General features: G+C 34.5%; 1 long non-coding RNA gene across 1 annotated transcript; it reads right to left on the bottom strand.

Annotated features, from left to right (window-relative positions):
* Positions 1-12,631: 12,631 nt before the first annotated feature.
* On the bottom strand, positions 12,632-14,333 carry LOC143043606 (uncharacterized). Its single transcript, XR_012968497.1, has 2 exons — positions 13,421-14,333; positions 12,632-13,256 (listed from the first exon to the last, which is right to left on the bottom strand). It is a non-coding gene; the product is annotated as an uncharacterized LOC143043606 (long non-coding RNA).
* Between the last annotated feature and the right edge of the window lie 11,412 nt (positions 14,334-25,745).

Raw genomic sequence — 25,745 nt, 5'->3', positions numbered from 1 at the left:
AAGTGGAAGGCGATCTCACAATTAATAACTCTGCATTTGAAGTTGCATTAAAAGTGGAAGTCAAATAGCTTAAAGATGTTGCCGAAAATTCCAGTGGAAAGGCTTAAGTTGGAACAAACCTGGACCTACTATCATGCTTCATCGTTGCCGCTAGATGTGAATAAACTTTCAGCAATCTGCACTCCATCCTGTAATTTACGAAGAGGTTAAACTATCAATGCTACGATATTTATTGAATTCTAAAATTCGAATGCCCCACACCAACTTATTTAACTACCGTAAATTATGTATAAAATATAATTCTATAGAAAATCCCCTTCCCTTTTCACGAATATGTACTGCCGAATAAGGCTATTTACCGGATTTTTTAAAACATAGACAACACGACGGGTGCCACATTTGTAGCAGGATCTGCTTACCCTTCGGAGCACCTAATACCACACCTGTTTTTTTATGAGGTTCGTGTTGCTTAGTCTTCTGTTTTCTATATTGTGTCTTGTAAACTATTGTGTGTCTGTTAGTCTTTTTTTTTTATTTCATTTTTCAGTTTATTTTCAGTCAATGATTATGAGTTTGGCTGTCCCTTTGGTATCATCGCCTCTCCTTTCACTTTAATGTTAATAGTAATTTCAATAACGTCCATATGCACATAGGACACAAGTTCCTTGAAGTTTAACACTCATATAACGGAGTTTCGTACAGCTGTTAGAAAGCTAAATCCAGGTCAAACTCTTGATGATGGTTTTAAGCAACCCTTTTCACAGTATAAAACTAGAACCGGATCTATTGTGAGGAAAACTTTGTCATGATGTTCGGCAGCCTATACATAGAAATGGCTACGTTCAAAGTCCTTTGTAGTTTTAAAAAAACGATAGTTGATTGTCAGTGTTTAATTAAATGATCAGGTTAAATTACATAGTACAGCAGATTAGGCGTCTCATTTTACAAATACAACCAGAGCAAATAAAGTTATTTTATTTACAGCATGTAAACTTAACAATTTATTGTCAAACCCTATTATTTTATAATAAAGAGGAAAATCTAGAATTTAAAATGTGCTGGTTAGAAAGGCAAAACAATCTCCTTGTTGTGTAATCCTGCTATTTAAATTGACAGTATTGATATGTGTAAGTTATATACGTGAGACTAACGCCTTGTCAATCAAACAAAGTCAGTCTATGGTTGAATAAGGAGAAACAACCAAAGACAAAATTACTAAAAATCACTGTATTTTGCGAGTCATTCAAGAGATGGAAATATCGCTCAGTGAATTGGTACAATCTGTCTTGGAAAATTCTGTCAAACTGTCTAGATAATTTGTCGTCTCGAACAGATGCTCAATCTGTAGGGTATTCTTTTATTTTGGTGACTCTGCACATTCTGAATATTGGACACGATGGACAAATAATAACAATTTGTTGGACATTGATAATAGCTTAACCCCGAGTTCAAGATGAATCAAATGTTCCTGGCGTGCAGAAAATAAATTATTTTTTTCCCTGACAAAATAATACAAGCTGGTATAGTAACTGAAAAGAACAACCCCATTGCAAATACTGCAGAGCATAGCTACAGTGTATGCATTATTGATCTTATGTTCACATGATAGGGCAGATACCAGAGTGTTGAATTTGCCTAAGATACTCCACAGACAAAATCACAACAAAATATTGATCAGAACACTTGATACAGATGTTGTATCGCATGTGTCTTGTTTCAACAGACTGCAGATAGAACAATTGTTGAAAGGGTTTGTAACTAGTTTCCCTCGGTTTTAGTTTGTTACCCCGATTTTTTTTTTGTCCATAGATTTATGAGTTTTGAATAGCGGTATACTACTCATGCCTTTATTTATTGAACTCAGAAGTCTAACAATGCATTTATTTTAATATGAAGTCAAAAAATTCACCGGTTATGACAGACAGTATCGACTTTTTCTTGAAAGGATAAGATATCAGCTTGGGACAAATGGTCCGTATGGAATAACTGGCAGATTCATTTTGGAAAATTATTGAAAATCCAAATGAAATGGCAATATCATAAACAATTAAAAGTCGTAGAACGGTTACAGTCAGGATTATACTTCGTCAAAATTATGTCCCCATTACGCCAGTTCATTTTCACAATCGTAGGAATGGAAGTCATTGTAGGGATGACGCGCTGCCAATTTTGCTCTTGAAAACCGATAAATTTATCCACATAGCACCATTACGATCCTTATATGTCAGTTGTATTTTAAAAGACAAATGTATCTACTAGCTAATGAGCATCAGTTAATGATCTTGTATGCATTGATTCAACTTAAAACTATTAGTACGGCGGCTTTGTGAAAAAATGTGCGCATCCTGCTACAAGCATGAAATTTGGCATAGACCTTCCTCAACTATTACTCTTTTATTTCAGATAGGGAGGCATTTGAAAAAAATGTCGCACTTCCGGTAAAATCTAAAATGGCGGACCTCGTACTTAAATCAGCCCAATATCGAAGGCTACTATGTGAAAGGGTGTTATAATCATGCTACTATCATAATATTTGGTACACACCTTTGTTTTTCACTACCTTTGGATATTTTTATAGATAAGATGTCTTCAAAAACCCTCCTTCCGGTAAAATTTAATATGGCGGACATTGTACTAAAATAAACTTATTTTTTTAGGGAGGGTAATTGAAATATGTTTAAACATATTGCGACTTTCATTACATTGTGCAGGAACCTTTCTTTGGTGCTTCTCATGGATAAGACATATTACTTTAAAACTCTTACTTCCGGTAATATCCAAAATGGCGGACATAGAAATATCAATTTTTTATTTATATATTCAACTTTTTTCAAAATGTAAAGAAAATGTTTTTTGTGCTGGTCATTAAATTTTTGGCTTTAAGTTAAACCACTTATTGTTTATGTTGTAAATGTTTAAATACAAAGTTAACACTTCTGGTAAAAAAAAAAAAATTGGCGTAAATTTCAAAGATGAGTCCTCAATCAATATCTTCGATGTAGAGTTTTGGATAGATTGATTAAATTAGATACAATCACTAAAGTACTAAAACATTTTAAAAACTACCACTACTATTCGGCCAAAAACACATGTTTATTCTCGATCACCACCACATGCACACAAGGCAGTCTACGGGAGACCCGATTTTCCACATTAAAGGGAAATCACACTATTGTTTATACGCATCGCTCTCGGCGCCGCTATAGTGTAGTGGCCGTATTATGACGTCGCCGTTTTCGATTCCGTCGCAGTGGTTGCTAATTTCTAAAATGGCGGCCCACTCGAAGGGACGTTTCACTAAAGCAGAAGAAAGCAAACCACGTTTTGATTTAAGTGCAACAATGAAAATACTACTTGAAATGGAAGGCCGTACGGTGACCTATAGTTGTTAATGTCTGTGTCATTTTGGTCTCTTGTGGACAGTTGTCTCATTGGCAATCATACCACATCTTCTTTTTTTATACAATCACAATGTATGGCAACAAAATAGCCGATAGTGGTCTTGATATGAATTACCGTCCGCTCAACTCATTTTTGTATAAAAAAGTCCATAGTACACGGATGCCCCACTCGCACTATCATTTTCTATGTTCAGTGGACCGTGAAATTGAGGTCAAAATTATAATTTGAAATTATAATTAGAAAGATCATAACATAGGGAACATGTGTACCAATTATAAGTTTCAAGTTGATGTAACTTAACTTCATCAAAAACTACCTTGACCAAAAACTTTAACCTGAACTTCGCACTATCATTTTCTATGTTCAGTGGACCATGAAATTGGGATCAAAACTATAATTTGGCATTAAAATTAGAAAGATCATATCATAGGGAAAATGTGTACTAAGTTTCAAGTTGATTGGACTTCAACTTCTTCAAAAAATACCTTGACCAAAAACTTTAACCTGAAGCGAACGGACGGACGGACGCACATACGAACGGAGGCACAGACCAGAAAACATAATGCCCCTCTACTATCGTAGGTGGGGCATAAAAACTGATTTTACCCCTATGTTCTATTTTTAGCAATGGTGGCCATCTTGGTTGGTTGGCCGGGTCACCGGACACAATTTTTAAACTTGATACCCTAATAATGATTGTTGCCAAGTTTGGTTCAATTTGGCCCAGTAGTTTCAGAGGAGAAGATTTTTGTAAAAGATAACTAAGATTTACGGAAAATGGTTAAAATTGACTATAAAGGGCCATAACTCCTAAAGGGGTCAACTGACCATTTCGGTCATGTTGACTTATTTGTAAATCTTACTTTGCTGAACATTTTTGCTGTTTACAGTTTATCTATATCTATAATAATATTCATGATAATAACCAAAAACAGCAAAATTTCCTTAAAATTACCAATTTAGGGGCAGCAATCTAACAACGGGTTGTCCGATTCATCTGAAAATTTCAGGGCAGATAGATCTTGACCTGATAAACAATTTTACCACATGTCAGATTTGCTCTAAATGCTTTGGTTTTTGAGTTATAAGCTAAAAACTGAATTTTACCCCTATGTTCTATTTTTAGCCATGGTGGCCGTGTTTTTTGATGAAATGGGAATTAAAACACAAACTTTATTTTAGATACTCTAGGAATCAATCAGATGAAGTTTGGTTTGAATTGGTTCAGTAGTTTCAGATAAGAAGATCTTTGAAATAGTTTACGACGACGACGACGACGGACGGACGACGACGACGGACGACGACGACGGACGGACGACGACGGACGCCAAGTGATGGCAAAAGCTCACATTTCCTTTTGGAAAGGTGAGCTAAAAATTTCTACATTTAAGATTTGAGTTATCTCCCTTTATCTGTGTATAATTTTTAAAATGCATCATTTTTGCATACAATAAAATGTGTTTATGTTTTTATATTACTGTGTTGCTTAAAATTTAAAGTGTCACACTTAATTAATTATATCTTTTACAGCTAATTTGCTACTGCTTGTAAAGTAAAATTTTGGTTGTCTTGCTTGCTTTCTTTGCTACTAAAGCTTTGTTATTAAGATTGCCATCTCCAAACAACATATATAATCATAGCTGCATATATTATATTTAAAACTGATTGAGCGTTATTCCAATTACAACTGTACAATATACAAACAAAGCAAGCAAAGTCTTGCTCTACATGCATCAGGAAATTATCTCTAAATGATTTCTAAAGTGCATTCTACTTTTTTCATTTGTTTTGTATAGGACAGAGGGTCTCATAAAAACAAACTTAGATGTGTCATAGCAAATCTGTTTACACCTAGATAAATGAAATTGTACATCCTGTATTCATCATACTTTTCAATAACATATTGTTAAATAAATGAAAGTCCACGTTCCTTAACTATTGAAAACAGTCGTTCTGTTTTGACAATGATATATTGGTGTTAATAAGATACACTCATTTGGGCTGATGCCCTTAAGGTGTATCTAATACTAACAAATGGGGTATCATAATATAAACCAAGAAGATGTGGTATGATTGCCAACTCTTTACAAAAGACCAAATGACATAGAACTTAACCACTGTAGGCCACTGTACAGACTTCTACAATGAGCAAAGACCATACCACTTGTTTACTCTTGCATATGTAAATTAAATAAATGGAGAATGAGTTCCATGGTACAGAGATGACACCCCACCTACATATTACATTATAAAGGGGCATAACTTTAGAATGATAACAAGAATGTGTCCAAAGTACACGGATGCCCCATTCTAATTATCATTTTCCATGTTCAATGGACCGTGAAATTGGGTAAAAAATCTAATTCGGCCTTAAAAGAAAAAAGATCAACTAATAAAGTACATGTGTACTAAGTTTCAAATTGATTGGACTTCAGCTTCATCAAAAACTACCTTGACCAAAAGCTTTAACCTGAAACTCATACTTTTAATTTCTATGTTCAGTGGACCTTGAAAATGGTGTCAAAAGTCAAATTTTGTTCAAAAATAAGAAAGATCACATCATAAGGAACATGTACACTAAGTTTCAAGTTGATTGGACTTCAGCTTCATCAAAAACTACCTTGACCAAAAGCTTTAACCTGAAACTCATACTTTTAATTTCTATGTTCAGTGCACCATGAAAATGGTGTCAAAAGTCAAATTTTGTTTTAAAATAAGAAAGATCACATCATAAGGAACATGTTTACTAAGTTTCAAGTTAATTGGACTTCAGCTTCATCTAAAACTACCTTGACCAACAGCTTTAACCTGAAACTCATACTTTTAATTTCTATGTTCATTTGACCATGAAAATGGTGTCAAAAGTCAAATTTTGTTTTAAAATAAGAAAGATCACATCATAAGGAACATGTGTACTAAGTTTCAAGTTGATTGGACTTCAGCTTCATCAAAAACTACCTTGACCAAAAGCTTTAACCTGAAACTCATACTTTTAATTTCTATGTTCAGTGGACCATGAAAATGGTGTCAAAAGCCTTATTTTGTTGAAAAATAAGAAATATCATATCATCAGGAACATGTGTACTAAGTTTCAAGTTGATTGGACTTCAGCATCATCAAAAACTACCTTGACCAAAAACTTTAACCTGAAGTGGGACGAACGGACGCACAGAGGCACAGACCAGAAAACATAATGCCCCTCTGCTATCGTAGGTGGGGCATAAAAACCTTTAAGTTTACTGTAAAGTTTATATAATTTTAAATAAAATATTTATTGATCTCGCAGATTTCTTAGTTGTATGAAAACATATTGTAAAACAAAAGAGATATTAAAACTTTTTGTCGATCAGTTCAATATAATCAACACGTAAATTGTCGAATATCAAATCCGTCCGGTCTTACTATAAAGTTTAAATTTTCATATAAGATAACAATTAATCTTGCAGATTTCTTAGTGGTATGAAAAAATATTGTAAATCAAAAGAGACATTAACACTTTTTGTCGATGTAAAGCGTACATAAAGTGAAATCCGTCCTGTCATTTTTTTTGCTCAAAAATAATTTTTAAACTATTTTTGTTAGATTTTCATAAAAAATAGTCTTGTCAAATATTAAAATAATCTATCAAATCACAAGAAAGTTCCGGTGAATATCCTGTCACAATCCGGACAATCGTCCTGTCATTAGTGTAACCCAGCTGTTGGCAGCGTATCGTCGCGATGCGGTTTGTTGGATTCAGCGTATATTTTCCTGAAAAAATTACAATATAGTATTACCAAGAGAAACAGCATGTAAGCGTAAAGCTTCCAGAACTTGTAGTTTTCTGTCCAGCATAGGGACGTAAACAAGAACAAGGAGTTTCTGTCGACTGTAAGTGTTCTCATATCACATGAAACGTCATGACTATATAGTCTTCCATACTACATGTTTAAACAATTCATCAAAACTTAATTTCACATTTGTATTTATCCGGCTCAGCCTGTCGGGTTATACAAAACAGGGTCAAATTCATAAGTCAATATGTTCTAGTTCTGAATATGTATTTAACTTGCCACTGGCGGTTAATGTGTGAAGTGTTTTAAATATTATTTATTTCACATGTGACGACAGAAATTTTCCAAGTGTCATCCATCTTTCCTAAAATATTCCTTTGGTATCTTACGTCTCTCTTTCCCTCTCTCTTTTTCTTTATCTTTTGTGGAGGTGGAGCACAAATACATGAACACGAGTGATTTGTAGAGTAATCATATAGTTGTTGTAATATCAAATGTTATTTAAGAATAACGCTATTTAAAAATCCATGTAAGAAGCATACAAAATTTTACATCGGTTGCTTGCTGTCGAAATAAATGAAAAAATGAAAGCACCGTATTATAAAATAAATCATACCAAATCTTTCTTTAATGCTTTGTAAAGGCTTACATATAACTGTACGAACAGCAGATTAAAACATACGTCATAGCAATATGGGAATATCAAACACTATGCCTAGTTATTTTGGTCCTATTGATGACCACAACAACAAAAGTTCCACACTGTATATTTGGCTTTACAAGTCACCGACAAGAGAAATATTTAACACACATATACATGTATTTATGTAGAGTAACATATCTTTCAGAGTGCTAAACTGTAACCATCACACCAGGGTCCGTTTTGTAAAAGAGTATTCAACTCATATAGAAAATGTTTTTGTGCTGAATTTCGTGAAATATTTGCCACTGAAATATTTGCAAAAATAAAGAAAAAGACGGGGAAAAACAAAACAAAAACTAGTAGTTCAGATGTAGGTGCGTGTTCAGATCTCTCAATGTGATCACTTGCCTTTCTAAAAACAGTGACATTAGATGTTAATCTACAACCAGCCATATTACTGTTGAATGGTTTCATGTGATATCCGTTTCACGTGGCTCGGTACTTATACATCTCGTCAATGTGTTTGTATTGGCTTTCTTTTTTTTTTTTTTTTTGTGGTTTGTTTTGTATTTGCGACTTTTTGTATTTCTTTTGTTCTGATAACGTGACTCTGTACTTTAAAAGATCCCGTCAGTATGATATTGTTCTATTATATGTCATTATGATATATTTCTATTATGAATTACAATATACGTTGAACCACAAACGTCAAAATCATTCAATCGCGTAGTGGAATTAACTATTTTTGGATTCTTATAAATTCTATATATAACTTTTGGACTAGTTTAAATCTCGGTCTATTTCTTAAATTTATTCTTACATACTTTTGATTTTTTAACCCTGTATGCTAACATTCCCATGAGAATGTTTGTACGCACATTGAACGACAAATTTATGTGACGTATACAATTTTCTGACGTCAGACACTCAAATCAATAAATGTGTTCGTAGATAGTAGATGTTTTTGTGTTCTGTTAAATTGTCCCTTTTAAAATTGTTAAACGATGATGACTGATGTACCCATATTTTGACTATTATATTTATTGTGTCTGTTTTTTTAACGCATCAATGTAAAAATATCGGAAATTGATGAGACTCATTAAAGTGAGAGGGTTAGCGCTATAGAACCAGGTTTAATCCACCATTTTCTACATTTGAAAATGCCTGTACCAAGTCAGGAATATGACAGTTTTTGTCCATTCGTTTTTGATGTGTTTTGTTATTTGATTTTGCCATGTGATTATGGACTTTCCCAATTGATCTTCCTCTAAGTTCAGTATTTTTGTGATTTTACTTTATACATAAAAAAGGCATAACAATATATTGATCATAAGATAGTATCCAGAAGTAAATTTTGTTGAGGGATTAACAGCAAAAGAAGGCGAGACACTGGGTTCCGCGGAACCCTTACGATTTTGTTTTAATACAAAGGCAGCTGATTTTCTCTTGATACCTTGGTTCTTTAAAAAGTAATGGCCAAAATGATATATCAGAGTGCTAAAAATGGCACACACAATTAATCAGTTATTTTCAAATTACCTATTATTAATCCGTATTGGGAAACAAAAGTATATATACCATATTGAAAACAGTTAAACAGTTAAGAAACATAAATGTGATAAAGAAACTGCAATCTTTCTCTTAATTTCATCGGATATACAATAATACAATACTAATTTATTAACATCTCACCATCAATAATATCGGATCTCAAAATTTTAACTCTTACCAAAATTTCTCATACTATCTCACAGTAATACTATAACTTGGAATTTCTAAGCGGAACTCGAGCTTTATCTAGAACTCTTACTCGATATTCGAACTCATAATGATACTCGAACTTCAACTCAAAATCTAACTGGAACTCGAACTCATTAAAATGTCTTCAAATGTTATCAACACTTCACTTGTCATCTGATAAAAAACTAGAGTTAGATAAAATATATCAACTTTTCCACAGAAACATGGAAAGATGTTGCAGAACAAGAAAATCAAAGCGCTGTAAGCACTGTAGGCAGTTAACCAAAAACCAAGGCAATCATAATTATGAAAACTGTGGCAATGTTGCTTCAAATTTGTTTTAAAGATTTAAAAGAACAAACATTAAACATTCATATATAAGTGTACATTTATGTTCATTTAATGATTAAATCATTAAGGCAAATAATTCATATTTTATCAAGGTTTTCAATAGCAACGTATATATCAAGTATATTTTTTTCATGGTCATGAGTCTTGAGGCAGCAGTGGTACAAATTCACAATGATTGCAGTTCTTCTAGTTGATCGATCCCCAAGGGTGACTGGGGTATAGAAATATGGTCACTTGGTCTTCTCCCGACCGGCAGTAAAACGCTTGCCGAAGTGGGGCGTCCGTTTGGCTGTGCGGGATGTATCAAGTTCGCAGTCACGTCCGGTCAGAAGGGGGACGTTAAATCCGATGCCTCGTGTAAAGAGAGTGCCACGCTTTTTGCACGTTAAGAACCCTTGCAACAACTCTCTGAGGGGTCCGTAGGTGGCCTGTTGCAAGGCAAACTTTCTGTACCTATCCAATGTACCCTTTTTTTCCGGTGGCAGTCCAGATTTCTCCATCATCCCAGGTGGCCTCTATTGTATCAACCTACCTATTGTATTTGTTGTGAACTTGTTCTCGTCCTGAATATGCATGAAATATTTGCCACTGGACGTTAAGCAACCAACAATCAATCAATCAATCTAGTTGATCGTAATTGTTCGTATCAGTTGACTGTAAGTAGTTCAAGTTGACTTTAGTACGAGCTTGTAAAAGTATGAATGGACTTGCTTCCCAGGAAAGAAAACTGAGTTTGTGTTCTACAGTACAAAAGTTATGAGACACCATTCAGAGAAATGTTTCCTACTACAGGGATCAATGGTGAGGTCTGACTGACTTGTCCATAGTAAATGTAAATGACTCCCACCTTCACCCCAAGTCCATGATGTCTAAGTTTGGAATAAAATGACAGGTGTTAGGTCTAGCAAAGTGATATGCATATGTGACGCCTATGAGATAGACCTTGTATGTCATTCAATCTTTTTGAAATGACAAACAGGAATGAATATGGTTTAGGAGTGGTATCTCAATCTTTTAAAAGCTCTCAAAACTCAAAACACACACAAGAGGGTGTGGGTGACCCTAGGGACTACCCCGATGTTTCATTTGGTTTTTTTATATTGTCCCATACATGAATATATATTGTTTAGGGGTGGGGATCTCGACCGTTATCAGGTTTTCAAACAGGAGGGGGTGGCGAACCCCAGTGACTTCCCCTATATTTCATTTGATTTGTTATATTGTCCAATACATGAATATATATGGTTGAGGGGTGGGGATCTCACCTGTTTCCAAGTTATCAAACAGGATTAGGTAGGGTGGCCCTTAGGACTCTCCCTATATTTCATTTGATTAGTTTTTTTGTCCCATACATGAAAATATATGGTTTAATTTAAAGGTGGGGATCTCGACTGTTTCCAAGTTCTCAAACAACAGGAGAGGTGGGGTTACCGCAGGGACTCCTCCTTTATTTTATTTGATTTGTTATTTAGTCCCATACATGAGTATATACATGTATTGTTTAGGGGTGAGGATCTCGACTGTTTCCAAGTTCTCAAACATGAGGGTGCAGTGACCCTAGGGACTCCCCCTATAATTCATTTGCTTTGTTATATTGTCCAATACATGACTATATATGGTTTATGGGTGGGGATCTCAACCGTTTTCAAATTATCAAACAGGAATGGGTATAGTGGCCCCACGAACTCCACCTATATTTCATATGATTTGTTATATTGTCCCATACATGAATATATGGTTTTGGGTTGGGGATCTCGACCGTTTCCAAGTTCTCAAACAGGAGGGGTGGGATGACCCACAGGGAATACCCTGATATTTCATTTGATTTGTTATATTGTCCAATACATGAATATATATGGTTGAGGGGTTGGGATCTCATCTGTTTCAAAGTTATCAAACAGAATAAGGTAGGGTGACCCTTAGGACTCTCCCTATATTTCATTTGATTAGTTCTTTTGTCCCATACATGAAAATATATGGTTTAGTTTAAAGGTGGGGATCTCGACTGTTTCCAAGTTCTCAAACAACAGGAGGGGTGGGGTGACCGCAGGGACTCCCCCTATATTTTATTTGATTTGTTATTTAGTCCCATACATGAGTATATATGATTAAGGGGTGAGGATCTCGACTGTTTCCAAGTTCTCAAACATGAGGGGGCAGTGACCCTAGGGACTTTACCTATAATTCATTTGCTTTGTTAAATTGTCCAATACATGAATATATATGATTTATTGGTTGGGATCTCAACCGTTTTCAAATTCTCAAACAGGAATTGGTAGAGTGGCCCCACGAACTCCACGTATATTTCATATGATTTGTTATATTGTCCCATACATGAATATATATGGTTAAGGGTGGGGATCTCGACTGTTTCAAAGTTCCCAAACAGGAGGGGTGGGATGACCCACAGGGACTACCCCTATATTTCATTTGATTTATTATATTGTCCCATACATGAATATATATGGTTTAGGGGTGGGGATCTCGACTGTTTCAAAGTTCCCAAACAGGAGGGGTGGGTGACCCAGGGACTACCCCTGTATTTCATTTGATTGGTTATATTGTCCCATACATGAATAAATATGGTTGAGGGGTGAGGATCTCGACTGTTTCCAAGTTTTAAAGCAGGAGGTGGTGGGTGACCCTAGGGACTTCACCTATATGTCTGTAAAGACGTAGGATAATCGGATTGTCAGTTGGCCAACATTCATAGAAACACAAGTAAAAAATAATATTTTACTAAAACAAAAATAAACAAAATCAAACAAAACTAAACATAATTATAACATGCAAATGAATACAAATAAACAAAGTAAACAACTGAAATGTTAGTAAGTATAAATTGAAACTAATCAGAAAAATGTCTCATCACATCTGCTATCATTCACTCTGTTTGCCGTCAAGATCTAGGACGTCGCTTGGAACGAACATCAAATACTTTCAGATTGAATTATTCTAAACTTTTACTTTATTAAACTTTTCACTATTTAATATTGACTTGTGTACACTTGTAACATCAATAAGATGTATGGCTCACTATATATTCACTTATAAAATACATTTCATTAATTGCATAGCTTCTATATTGATATGCCACTTCCGTTAAATGAAACACGGACTTCCGGTAAACTAACACCAACTTCCGGTGAATATACCACAGCTTCTATAAACGTAAATACGTAATTTCTGCCACATAACATATATATATTGGCCGTTGTATGATACGTTAAACTAAACCTCACAACTGGTATTTGGGAAGATCTGTGTCAATAAATGGGACGTACGTTGTCTGACCATTTAAATGCTGCCGCTCCAAAACTGAGCATTAAAACTGCATGGACCAACCCCTGAAACAAATAATTGAACCCCAAATAAATTTATAATCAAATGAAAACAAGATTTCAAACCATAAATCGACCGCCACGTGAATGAAAAGTCTCCGGGTCTGTTTGATATGTCAAAATGACAACTGAATGATAACACCTTCAAAAATATAAATAAATGTTCTTACCTGAGCAAATTCATTATATTGTCCTGTGAATCTCCATGTCCTGAATTGACAATTCTGAGGTATCACCAAATATAAGTGAACTGCAGCAGACAGAACGTCTGTTCACATCAAAATCTAGGTGTGCTCTGCCTAACCACTTTACCTGTATGAAAAACCATGTGCTACTTGTCACATGATTTTTACCTGGCGCGTAAATCACTGAGTGGGGTGCCAATCAGGGTGCAATTTATACATACCTTTATAAACCATGAAAATAAGATAGTGAGCTGCCTTTCATTAATTACAATTTATGAACAATAAGCAAATAATTTATACAAGATAAAAAATCACATAATGAAGTTCGTCACATACGTCCCCCTTTAAAAGACTAAACTATGATTTAGTCCAGCCAACACCAACGAACTTCAAAACAAAAACAATCTGAAATTAATACCTCAATATATACATAGATACTAAATATACACATCAGATGCTAATAACTGCTCAGGGGTCAATCTTCGTCACACCTAGAAAGTGCATCTGCTGCTATATTCTGCTTTCCTGGAATATGTGTAATCGTGTACCTAAACTCCTGTAAAAATAAACTCCAGCGAAGTAAACGCTGGTTGCTGGTTTTCATTCTATAAAGCCACTGCAAAGGTGCATGGTCACTGAAAATAGTAAATTCACTACCTTCTAAATATACCCTCAATGTTTTTACCGCCCATACAATAGCATAACATTCCTTTTCGATGACTGCATAGTTACATTCTGCACCACCCAGCTTCTTACTGATAAAAATAACTGGATGTCTGCCATCTTCAAATTCCTGCTCCAAAACAGCACTGAGACCAAACTGTGAAGCATCTGTCTGTAAAATAAATAATAAAATAAATATAATGATAATCCACGCAAAATTGAATACTGGAACCTTCTTCTTTACTAGAACCACTGGTGCTGCGTAAGGACTGGTTGAAGGTTCAATAATACTAGGCTTTAACATCTCAACTTCTACCTTGACTTGGTTTCTAACTGCATACGGCAAAGGGTGTGGTTCCTTGAAAACTGGTTCATCTGTCTTGTGAAATGGTTCGTCCATAGGAGGTATACTGACAAGTGGAGCTTTAGAAATTCTACCCTTCTGAACCCCTCTTAGACACTCTGGACATGATCTACAATACTGAGCAATATCAACAAATATTCTAGGCCAATAGAAATGCTGCATAATCCTATACCTGGTCTTAGTAATACCCAAATGACCTGCTAAAGAAATATCATGACCTAAGGTCAAAACTGTGTTCCGAAACTTCTGAGGGACAACAATTTGACTAATTGCCTCCCTTGACTGTGGCCTAAATATCCTGTAAAGAATATCAGATCTTATTGTAAAATACGACTGTTCATCCGAGTCATCTGTAATATAAGATCTAATAGTATCTAAAGTATGATCAGACTTCTGTGCATCAATCAGCTCCTGTCTAGTACAAATCTGAAAATTAGAGTCAAAATTAGTAATTTGAAAAGGCTCTGTTAAAGGTAAATCATCACTATACTTCTCTGTGTTCTTCTCAATTCTTATCTCCTCGTCCGACTGTTTAATCTTCTGTGATCTAGTCTGCACTGCTTGACATGGCTTTGAGGATGGATCTAAAACTGGATCTAAAACTGAAAAATCTACAGAATCATCACTAACTACAACAGTGTCCTTAACACTAGTAGGTGTATAAGTGTTAACATAGTTCCCTATGATGAGCTCTGCGAAAGGAGTATCCAAAACTAGAGCTAAAACAGTACCTGAAACAAAAGGAGTGTTAATATCAATCCAAACTTCCTTGCATACACGTGTCGAACCATCTGCAAGACAAATACCTATACTCTTACCTGTAAACTTATCTGAGTCAACATATTTTTGGTTTACAAAAACAGTTGAACATCCTGTGTCCCTTAACACTGAAACTGGTTTACTGTTTACCTTACCTTCAACTATATCTAATCCTGGTACTTTGTGTGTCTTCACCTCGTCACATGACACCCCTGGTAACCGAATTGTCATGCCACCTGCGTATTCGTCAACTGTACTACATGGTTCTGTTTGTCCTGGCTTAACAAAACATAATCCTATTTTACCTTGTTGTCTATTCCTTAAAATACAATCTGAAGCAATATGACTTTTGCGGTTACACACAAAGCATGTTCTGGTTTCAGGTTTATACTGACCTTGATTGTTCCCGTTCGATTTACTCTGCTGTTTCTTCTGATAATCACTGCTAGACTGTGCTTTATCATTACCCTTACCTACATCTTTGTGTGCTGTTTGATAAGCTTCGGCTAGTTCTACTAAAGACCTAAGATCCGGTGGTTTATGCTCCTGAATCCACAACCTTAAATCCTTATCACTACTTACTGTCAACTGATCCCTGACCATCAAATCATAGAGCTTATCAAAACTACCATCAATGTCTTCTCTGGCACACCAGTGCCTTAAAAAACCCTCTATCCGTACAGAAAATTCCTTGAAAGACTCCCCAGCAAACTGAGCCGAATTCCTGAACTTAGCCCGATATGCCTCAGAAGTTAACTCATACCGAACCAAAATAGCTGTCTTAATCTTGTCGTATAACCTACTATCCTCATCACTCAACCTGGAATATGCCTCAAGAGCTTTACCACAAAGAAGGGGAATAAGTCGTAGTGGCCATTCACTCTTTTGAATTTTATGAAGTGTAACAAGTTTTTCAAAAGCTTTTAAAAATACATCTGGATCTTGACCTTCAGAAAATTTAGGTAACTTAGTCTTAATAGACTCTGACGTTTTAAAACTACTTTTACCTCCTGTTGCCAACTCTTTCTCTCTCAACTCCAGCTCTCTCAGTCTATAACTATTGTCCATCTCTGCTTTTCTCATATCTCGTTCAGCTGCTCTCTCATCTCTTTCTGCAGCTTGCATCTCTCTATACAAATTTAAACAAGTAGATGCCGTTTCACCTTTATCAATCAAGTCTGCCATCCACTGTGGCAACTTTTCTGACGTCATGTTGTACACAATCTAATCTGATAATGATACAAAAAATATACAAATATTTCAGAGTAAGGTTACCAGAAATAAAGTCTCAAAAATAAATCAACAGTGTCTGGTTATACCTTCATAACAAATGAACTCTATGAATGTTGGACCTGTGACAATCCCACCGCTGCCACCATTGTAAAGACGTAGGATAATCGGATTGTCAGTTGGCCAACATTCATAGAAACACAAGTAAAAAATAATATTTTACTAAAACAAAAATAAACAAAATCAAACAAAACTAAACATAATTATAACATGCAAATGAATACAAATAAACAAAGTAAACAACTGAAATGTTAGTAAGTATAAATTGAAACTAATCAGAAAAATGTCTCATCACATCTGCTATCATTCACTCTGTTTGCGGTCAAGATCTAGGACGTCGCTTGGAACGAACATCAAATACTTTCAGATTGAATTATTCTAAACTTTTACTTTATTAAACTTTTCACTATTTAATATTGACTTGTGTACACTTGTAACATCAATAAGATGTATGGCTCACTATATATTCACTTAAAAAATACATTTCACTAATTGCATAGCTTCTATATTGATATGCCACTTCCGTTAAATGAAACACGGACTTCCGGTAAACTAACACCAACTTCCGGTGAATATACCACAGCTTCTATAAACGTAAATACGTAATTTCTGCCACATAACATATATATATTGGCCGTTGTATGATACGTTAAACTAAACCTCACAACTGGTATTTGGGAAGATCTGTGTCAATAAATGGGACGTACGTTTACGTTGTCTGACCATTTAAATGCTGCCGCTCCAAAACTGAGCATTAAAACTGCATGGACCAACCCCTGAAACCAATAATTGAACCCCAAATAAATTTATAATCAAATGAAAACAAGATTTCAAACCATAAATCGACCGCCACGTGAATGAAAAGTCTCCGGGTCTGTTTGATATGTCAAAATGACAACTGAATGATAACACCTTCAAAAATATAAATAAATGTTCTTACCTGAGCAAATTCATTATATTGTCCTGTGAATCTCCATGTCCTGAATTGACAATTCTGAGGTATCACCAAATATAAGTGAACTGCAGCAGACAGAACGTCTGTTCACATCAAAATCTAGGTGTGCTCTGCCTAACCACTTTACCTGTATGAAAAACCATGTGCTACTTGTCACATGATTTTTACCTGGCGCGTAAATCACTGAGTGGGGTGCCAATCAGGGTGCAATTTATACATACCTTTATAAACCATGAAAATAAGATAGTGAGCTGCCTTTCATTAATTACAATTTATGAACAATAAGCAAATAATTTATACAAGATAAAAAATCACATAATGAAGTTCGTCACAATGTCATTTGATTAGTTATATAGTCCCATACATGAATGTATATGGTTGAGAGGTGGGAATCTCATCCATTTCAAAGTTATCAAACAGGAGGGGGTAGAGTGCCCCAAAGGACTCCACATACATATCATATGATTTGCTTACATTTACATTCAGGTATCATATAATCTTGTTGCACTATATGTGTAAAATAAGAAGCTTCTAGCTATTTTAACAGACCCATCAAAATTGAGAAAACAAATACACATTGAAATTGCAGTACAATGTAATATGTTTACACTTTAAAGCATTTAACTTGCTTTAAAAACATTTATTACTGATAAAGAAAATTTATACTGTCACCAGGACCATATATATTGTTAAATATACTGTTACCAGCTGTCACAAAGACTCACATTGTATTGGATTTTGACATTAAAATTTGTCAAAAAGTAATTTTGAGTTTCATACAAAATATTTTCTGTTTTTTCGTTCTTTTGCATATATCTTTTGGTTTTCAACTCTAGTGTTTATATTTATTTACCATGCAAAGATGTATTTTGTCATCTGTCTGATTTTTTTAAAAGTTCAAAGATCGCCAAAACCCGGAAATCCCATATCCGCTTCCGGAATCGGATCCGATATTGTAATTTTCTTCTCATGTCAGCCATTTTGTTTTCAATGTTGTTTTTGTCAGATACGATTTTACTCGAATTTACACATTATTTGTCGGCGATTTTCTGTATAAAGCTAGCGGTTGATCAAAATGAACATCGCAGTCATGAATAATAATGCTAAAATAGTTATCAAAAGTACCAGGATTATAATTTTATACGCCAGACGCGCGTTTCGTCTACATAAGACTCATCAGTGACGCTCATATCAAAATAGTTAAAAAAGCCAAATAAATACAAAGTTGAAGAGCATTGAGGACCTAAAATTCCAAAAAGTTGTGCCAAATACGGCTAAGGTAATCTACTCCTGGGGTAAGAAAATCCTTAGTTTTTCGAAAAATTCAAAGTTTTTTAAACAGAAAATTTATAAAAATGACCATATAATTGATATTCATGTCAACACCGAAGTGCTGACTACTGGGCTGGTGATACCCTCGGGGACGAAACGTCCACCAGCAGTGGCATCGACCCAGTGGTGTAAATAGTTATCAAAAGTACCAGGATTATAATTTTATACGCCAGACGCGCGTTTCGTCTACATAAGACTCATCAGTGACGCTCATATCAAAATAGTTAAAAAAGCCAAATAAATACAAAGTTGAAGAGCATTGAGGACCTAAAATTCCAAAAAGTTGTGCCAAATACGGCTAAGGTAATCTACTCCTGGGGTAAGAAAATCCTTAGTTTTTCGAAAAATTCAAAGTTTTTTAAACAGAAAATTTATAAAAATGACCATATAATTGATATTCATGTCAACACCGAAGTGCTGACTACTGGGCTGGTGATACCCTCGGGGACGAAACGTCCACCAGCAGTGGCATCGACCCAGTGGTGTAAATAGTTATCAAAAGTACCAGGATTATAATTTTATACGCCAGACGCGCGTTTCGTCTACATAAGACTCATCAGTGACGCTCATATCAAAATAGTTAAAAAAGCCAAATAAATACAAAGTTGAAGAGCATTGAGGACCTAAAATTCCAAAAAGTTGTGCCAAATACGGCTAAGGTAATCTACTCCTGGGGTAAGAAAATCCTTAGTTTTTCGAAAAATTCAAAGTTTTTTAAACAGAAAATTTATAAAAATGACCATATAATTGATATTCATGTCAACACCGAAGTGCTGACTACTGGGCTGGTGATACCCTCGGGGACGAAACGTCCACCAGCAGTGGCATCGACCCAGTGGTGTAAATAGTTATCAAAAGTACCAGGATTATAATTTTATACGCCAGACGCGCGTTTCGTCTACATAAGACTCATCAGTGACGCTCATATCAAAATAGTTAAAAAAGCCAAATAAATACAAAGTTGAAGAGCATTGAGGACCTAAAATTCCAAAAAGTTGTGCCAAATACGGCTAAGGTAATCTACTCCTGGGGTAAGAAAATCCTTAGTTTTTCGAAAAATTCAAAGTTTTTTAAACAGAAAATTTATAAAAATGACCATATAATTGATATTCATGTCAACACCGAAGTGCTGACTACTGGGCTGGTGATACCCTCGGGGACGAAACGTCCACCAGCAGTGGCATCGACCCAGTGGTGTAAATAGTTATCAAAAGTACCAGGATTATAATTTTATACGCCAGACGCGCGTTTCGTCTACATAAGACTCATCAGTGACGCTCATATCAAAATAGTTAAAAAAGCCAAATAAATACAAAGTTGAAGAGCATTGAGGACCTAAAATTCCAAAAAGTTGTGCCAAATACGGCTAAGGTAATCTACTCCTGGGGTAAGAACCAGTTTTGAGATCGTTTATTAGGAGACTTTGGTAAAATGGTTTGCAAAGTTATTTTTTTATTTCCTCTCAAGTCGGGCATGTCGGGCGTAGCTAGTAACCAAATCGAAAGTCCGACTGCAAAAGTAGAAGGTCGCAGACCTCGGACAACCGCTAGTTTCAACCCCTGCCTCCAAATTTAAAAGATACAAAAATTTCGTCTTATAATTTAAAATTGATTGATTGATTGATTGATTGTTGGTTGCTTTACGCCGCATTAGCACAAAAAGGCTATATCGCGGCGAGAGCTAATTCGTAATTTGTTACAATTTAAAGCATATTTTTAAAATAAGACCAAAAGTCCTTCAATATACTAAAATTCTTGACTAAAGCAAATTGATTATATAAATAAAAATCAACAGTAAAATAACGTGATAAAAATTAAAAACGATTTAAATATAACATTTTTATATTCTATAATAAATTCCAATTTCTTTTAAAAATGCAACAATATTTGTAAATGGAACATTATTGAATAAATCATACATATTATTGACATTGAAATGCCTCTTACGAATGTCAACAAAGTCAATCATATTTTTTGTAATCAAGAATTAAAAGTATGAAAAAACTGTCAAATTAGTTATAAATAACATAACATCCAGCTAGATAAAAACAATGGCACATAATTCAGCATTTATTGGGTAGAACACAAATCTAGGGTGCTCGCATAAGGCAGCTTAACTGCCTAAAAAACTAGTTCCGTTTATTATAAGTTAAAAGATTTATTTATTACATATCAACTGGGAACATTATATGTTCCTGATACCAATATAACGATGCGTCTTTTATTGTCAATCTGTATTAGCACTGAATTATCAGATGCATTATATATCTTATAACGTATCCAGGTTGCCCGATTAATCGAACGGAAATATCATAAAAAAGAAATACATAAAGCTTTCATACCATGGCAATGAACACTGAACATATTATGTACAATGAACACGAAACGATGTATGAAAAATGGGTGCAGGATGATAGAACTCAGACAAGATATTGGTTTCCACAGTTCGAATAACTGACTTATGAAGCGTTGTATATTTACGGTTATGTTAACCCTTTTTTTAATTCCCTACGAAAATAGTTTTTATTAACGTTTCGAGTTTATGCCATTATAAACACGGCATTTCGGGTTTCATTTACACGGTGAGAATGAACAAGCTCGCAAAATTATTCTGTCTGCAGTCTAAAAGGAAGGTGTTACCTTTTAGCACGGATATCCTCGGTCTTCCGAGATAAAATATTCTTTACCTGGAAGCCAAAACTTATTTGCATAATACGGCATCATCGGAGACAAACATTCGTTTTCCCCATACAACTAATGCAATTAAGAAATACTAAAGATGACTTCAACTTTGACAATTACTTTACAATAAAATGTTACTGTATCTATATTTAACGATTCGATAGATTGACAAAAATAATGAATAATCAAAATACCTAAAAAAATGTTCAATCATGATATAGTTATTATATTTTAATTCAGCCCAAGCGTTGCAAGAAATGCTGTTATGCCAGCAACGTTGTTCTATAGATAACGTTAACAGAATAGTGTATAGTTCCCGCCAAAATCCGATGATAAGATTATTTCCGTTTTAACGGATTTAAGACATCGGTGACCTCCCTTTTTTATTTATGCTTTTAAAATCTTCCTTGAAGCTGCAACTTATGCATACGTTTGAAGGGAAAAACATTAGTAGAATTTTTTTTTATTTCAAGAAAAATCTATTATAAATAGCAATTAAAAATGGCGGGAAATGGCCAAAGGCCTCCAAAAATAAGGAAACATAGACAATTAAATGTGTTTAAGGTACAAATAACATTTGACTGTATTTGATATTCCAGTTTAAAATCGTTTTTCAATAATTTTGCCATTTTAAAGCAATTCAGAGCGCTATTTCTATATTATTGTGTAACGCGATTCTTTAAGTTTTGATGACGTCATATCTCGAAAACAACATCGGTGACCCTAAAAATGTTTCCGCCTAAAATATCGTAATACGTATGATTTGTCTACATGCAAAATTTCAATGAATTATTATTAGTAGTATAAATAGTGTGATTTCCCTTTAACAACGACCGCATCTTTCTTTCTCACATCCTCATGTACAAGCTTCTGCCAAAATGATGAGGCCTCAGAAAGAGTGTTTTTAAAGGGATCCTCTTTGTCCCTTCGCCATCCATTAGCGCCTGAACTGGGTAGCATAAGAGCCAATTCCAAGCTCGTCCCCTAAACACCTGCCTTAGTATATCATGTATATGCTGGAAAAGACTAGATCAAAGTGAGGGAATAGCCTTAATAAGCATTCCTTTTTGCGCACATAGTTATTTTCTTGCTTCGTTAACCATGTTGACCCAATCTGTTAAATTTGTGCGATCTTACAGTAAATCCCGGTGATTTAGGTTGATCAATAACAAAGTTTTAATAACGAGAAGCCGTACAACCAGGCTCAATCTCACAAGTCAAAATGTTCCCTGGTAATAGATATACAAGTGTAGCTGTCGGACAACCATGATTGCGGACTTCTATATGTTGTTATGTTGACACGGTCATAAAGGGGGATATAACCCTTCATAGAAACACAGTGGAGAGAGAAAAAAACCCAACTAAACAATATATAGCAATTTAACCTGATGATAGCGGGAAAAGGGAGATAAGTCAAATAATAACTTGATTTCGTGATAAAGTCGGAAATCCACATGCACTTTTTACCACATTCATAATTCAATATATATGTATAGTATGATGTAAGTTGAAGAAAGGGTAACATCTCAATCAATTCATAGTAACACATATTGTTTAATAGAAGTTTGTGCATGTTCATTCAATATCATTTTAACACAGAAATTAAAAGATACAAACATCAAGGGTCGTTGCATTTTTAGAATTGGAATGAACATTTTCAAATAAAAGGTACTTCGGGATAGATTTTGTTAGTCTTCATATTGAATTTATATGACTGATTATTAAATTGACTAATTTACGATATCCGACAATGTTTCGTTCGGTTGCGCGGTGTATTTATTCATTATACGTGCCTTGGTTAAATAATGTGCATACATAAGGTGAAAGCAACTCATACCGACATTATGAATATTATACAAAACAATTCTTTCGGACAAATGAAGGGAAAACCCTTTTAATATATGTAGACGAGTTATACTATGTTTTAAGTAGGAAAATTGGGCTCAAACATATCAATTCAATTATAGAAGCAGTGGTATCTATAGTTAACATCAGAGTGAAAAAAATACAAACAGTCGCTACATGTTATATGGTTAAACGACTTGGAACATTGTCAATAAAGCGATTATACATGGAATTAATAAATGTTAAATATTTAACGAAAAAGGCTAATAGTTTTCTGGTAAAGAGTTTTCTGTAGAAAATGAAGAAGAAAAAAACATTTACCGCCGGTTATAAAGGTGTGTTGTGGAAAGGTCGACACATATGTGTCACAAACACATCAATTTTCAGTTGATATAGCAGGAACAGGTTCTGGAGAAATACGTTTTGACGACACAACAAGTTGTATGACGGATAGTTGTACTACAGAAAGCATAGCAAACATTAAAAAAAAATGGAAATTGATTTTAAATGTGCAATGTAACCAATACTACAGTTTCAGACCTTTTAAAACAATTATTATTATTATGTAAGAGAAGGCTGGGTTCAAGAAAACTTCAAAACGATTTGTATCAAATGTTTTCTACGAAGACGGATCAGGTGAACAATTGTACACTGCCACATACTTAAAAGACAAAGGACTACCATATATACCTATAATGAGAATGAGAGGATCGAGATTTAACAGATTTATACTAATGGCGGAACATTTCATTTGTCTCAACATCTAATTGATTACTTTTTTTTATTCTAACAAAACTTTGCAACTTTACGACTAATCATATTTTTAAAGCACTTCAGTGTGACAAAGACATTAGACTACTAGGTGTTGTACATCGTCAACATGTTTTTCCCCAGCATGGTGGAGAGCTTCTTGTAAACGGCCACGCAAACCGTGAATGTAGCTTTTAGAATAGAAATGGCAAAGCTATATTTGCCCCAGGGATGATTGTTGTTGGGACACAGATAAGAAATGTTTTATAAGAATCAAAACAATGAAAATTTAATTATGTCACTTTCACCATGACAAAACCTCGCATCTATATGGTGGCGTGATCGAAAACAGTCGTATATATTTTGCTTATTATACTTATTTCATTATAGAATAACAAATTTTTTCACTAATTGTCGTTTGGAACAATTCCAATGCCAAATTTATAAAATGGCGGCGCCCAGTTTGAAAATGTGATGAGGGTAAAATATATAAAAAATGGTGCAAATACACCACAATTTATTTAAAAAATAACTTAAAACAAATATTATCGTACATTTATATAAACGTCATACTCCAAGCATTTAAATATGGCTGAGGCCGACGTACTGATACAGGGCACTTGTGATGATAAACAAATTACCTTTGATCTTGACAAAAAAAGTAGTTTGGTACTGGAGGAGAGTACTGTTACTAAGATACTATTGTGACTTAGGGAAAAATACTAATGTACAAGTCACTGGGTCTGATTTAGATAAAACTAACAAAGAACTTCTGCTCAAGGACGAAGATGGCACATTTGTTGAAAAAAAAGTCCATCATCTGCATTACAAAGGTCTATGATTCAAATAACACACCAATCTAAGAAAACTATAACAATGTCTTACACAACAAGAAAATGTTTGGTTCAGGAACTTCATGTCAGAAAAGGGTGGAAAAGGAATTTGATGAAATCAAAAGATGTGTTGATATCTGTCTCAGGGGAAATAACCCAGGTGATGACAATAATTTTAGGTTACAATAATTCATATTTATGAGGAACCACACTATTGGTCTTCTTGTTAATGTACATTCAGGAAAAAATTGACAAGGAATGTATATCGGAACTTATGTCATTTTTGGAAGATGCATGTTTTGAGCTCTTGTTTACCCAATTTATAGAGAGAGGAAATAATTTTGTAATTTTAATTGACGATTTATATCAATTTCGTAAATGTGCATCATAAAAATTAAGTATTACTAATTTCTTTTAATTTTACTAATATTATTGTTAATGTTTATTTTTTAAAGACGCATCTTATAGATTAGGAAATATCTCTATTTTACATTTCGATTTGAGAAAGACCAATTAAACTTTACTGAGGAGGAAGTTTTGATAAATATTTGAGGAATCTGAAAATCTTTGTTAAAGGACGAACAATAAGCAGGTCTGGATGTAAATGTCCCGCTGTGGCCAGGTAATATGTCTTTAGATAAAAGAAAAGAAGATCCGATATTAACGCCAATGAGATGACTCTCTATCCAAGTCACAATAACAAACCTTAGATGTATTTGGCGGTAAACGGACAGAAAGTCACAGGACATAAAGTCACAAATTTAGTAGGACAAAAAGTCACAAATAATTTGTTGACAATTGTTTTAATAATTAAGATTGATTGATTGATTGTTGTTTG

This window comes from Mytilus galloprovincialis, chromosome 8 (genome assembly GCF_965363235.1).
Source record: "Mytilus galloprovincialis chromosome 8, xbMytGall1.hap1.1, whole genome shotgun sequence".
Classification (NCBI taxonomy): Eukaryota; Metazoa; Mollusca; class Bivalvia; order Mytilida; family Mytilidae; genus Mytilus; species Mytilus galloprovincialis.
The sequence above is the reverse complement of the archived record's forward strand: the minus strand, read 5'-3'. Positions and strand labels throughout refer to the sequence as shown.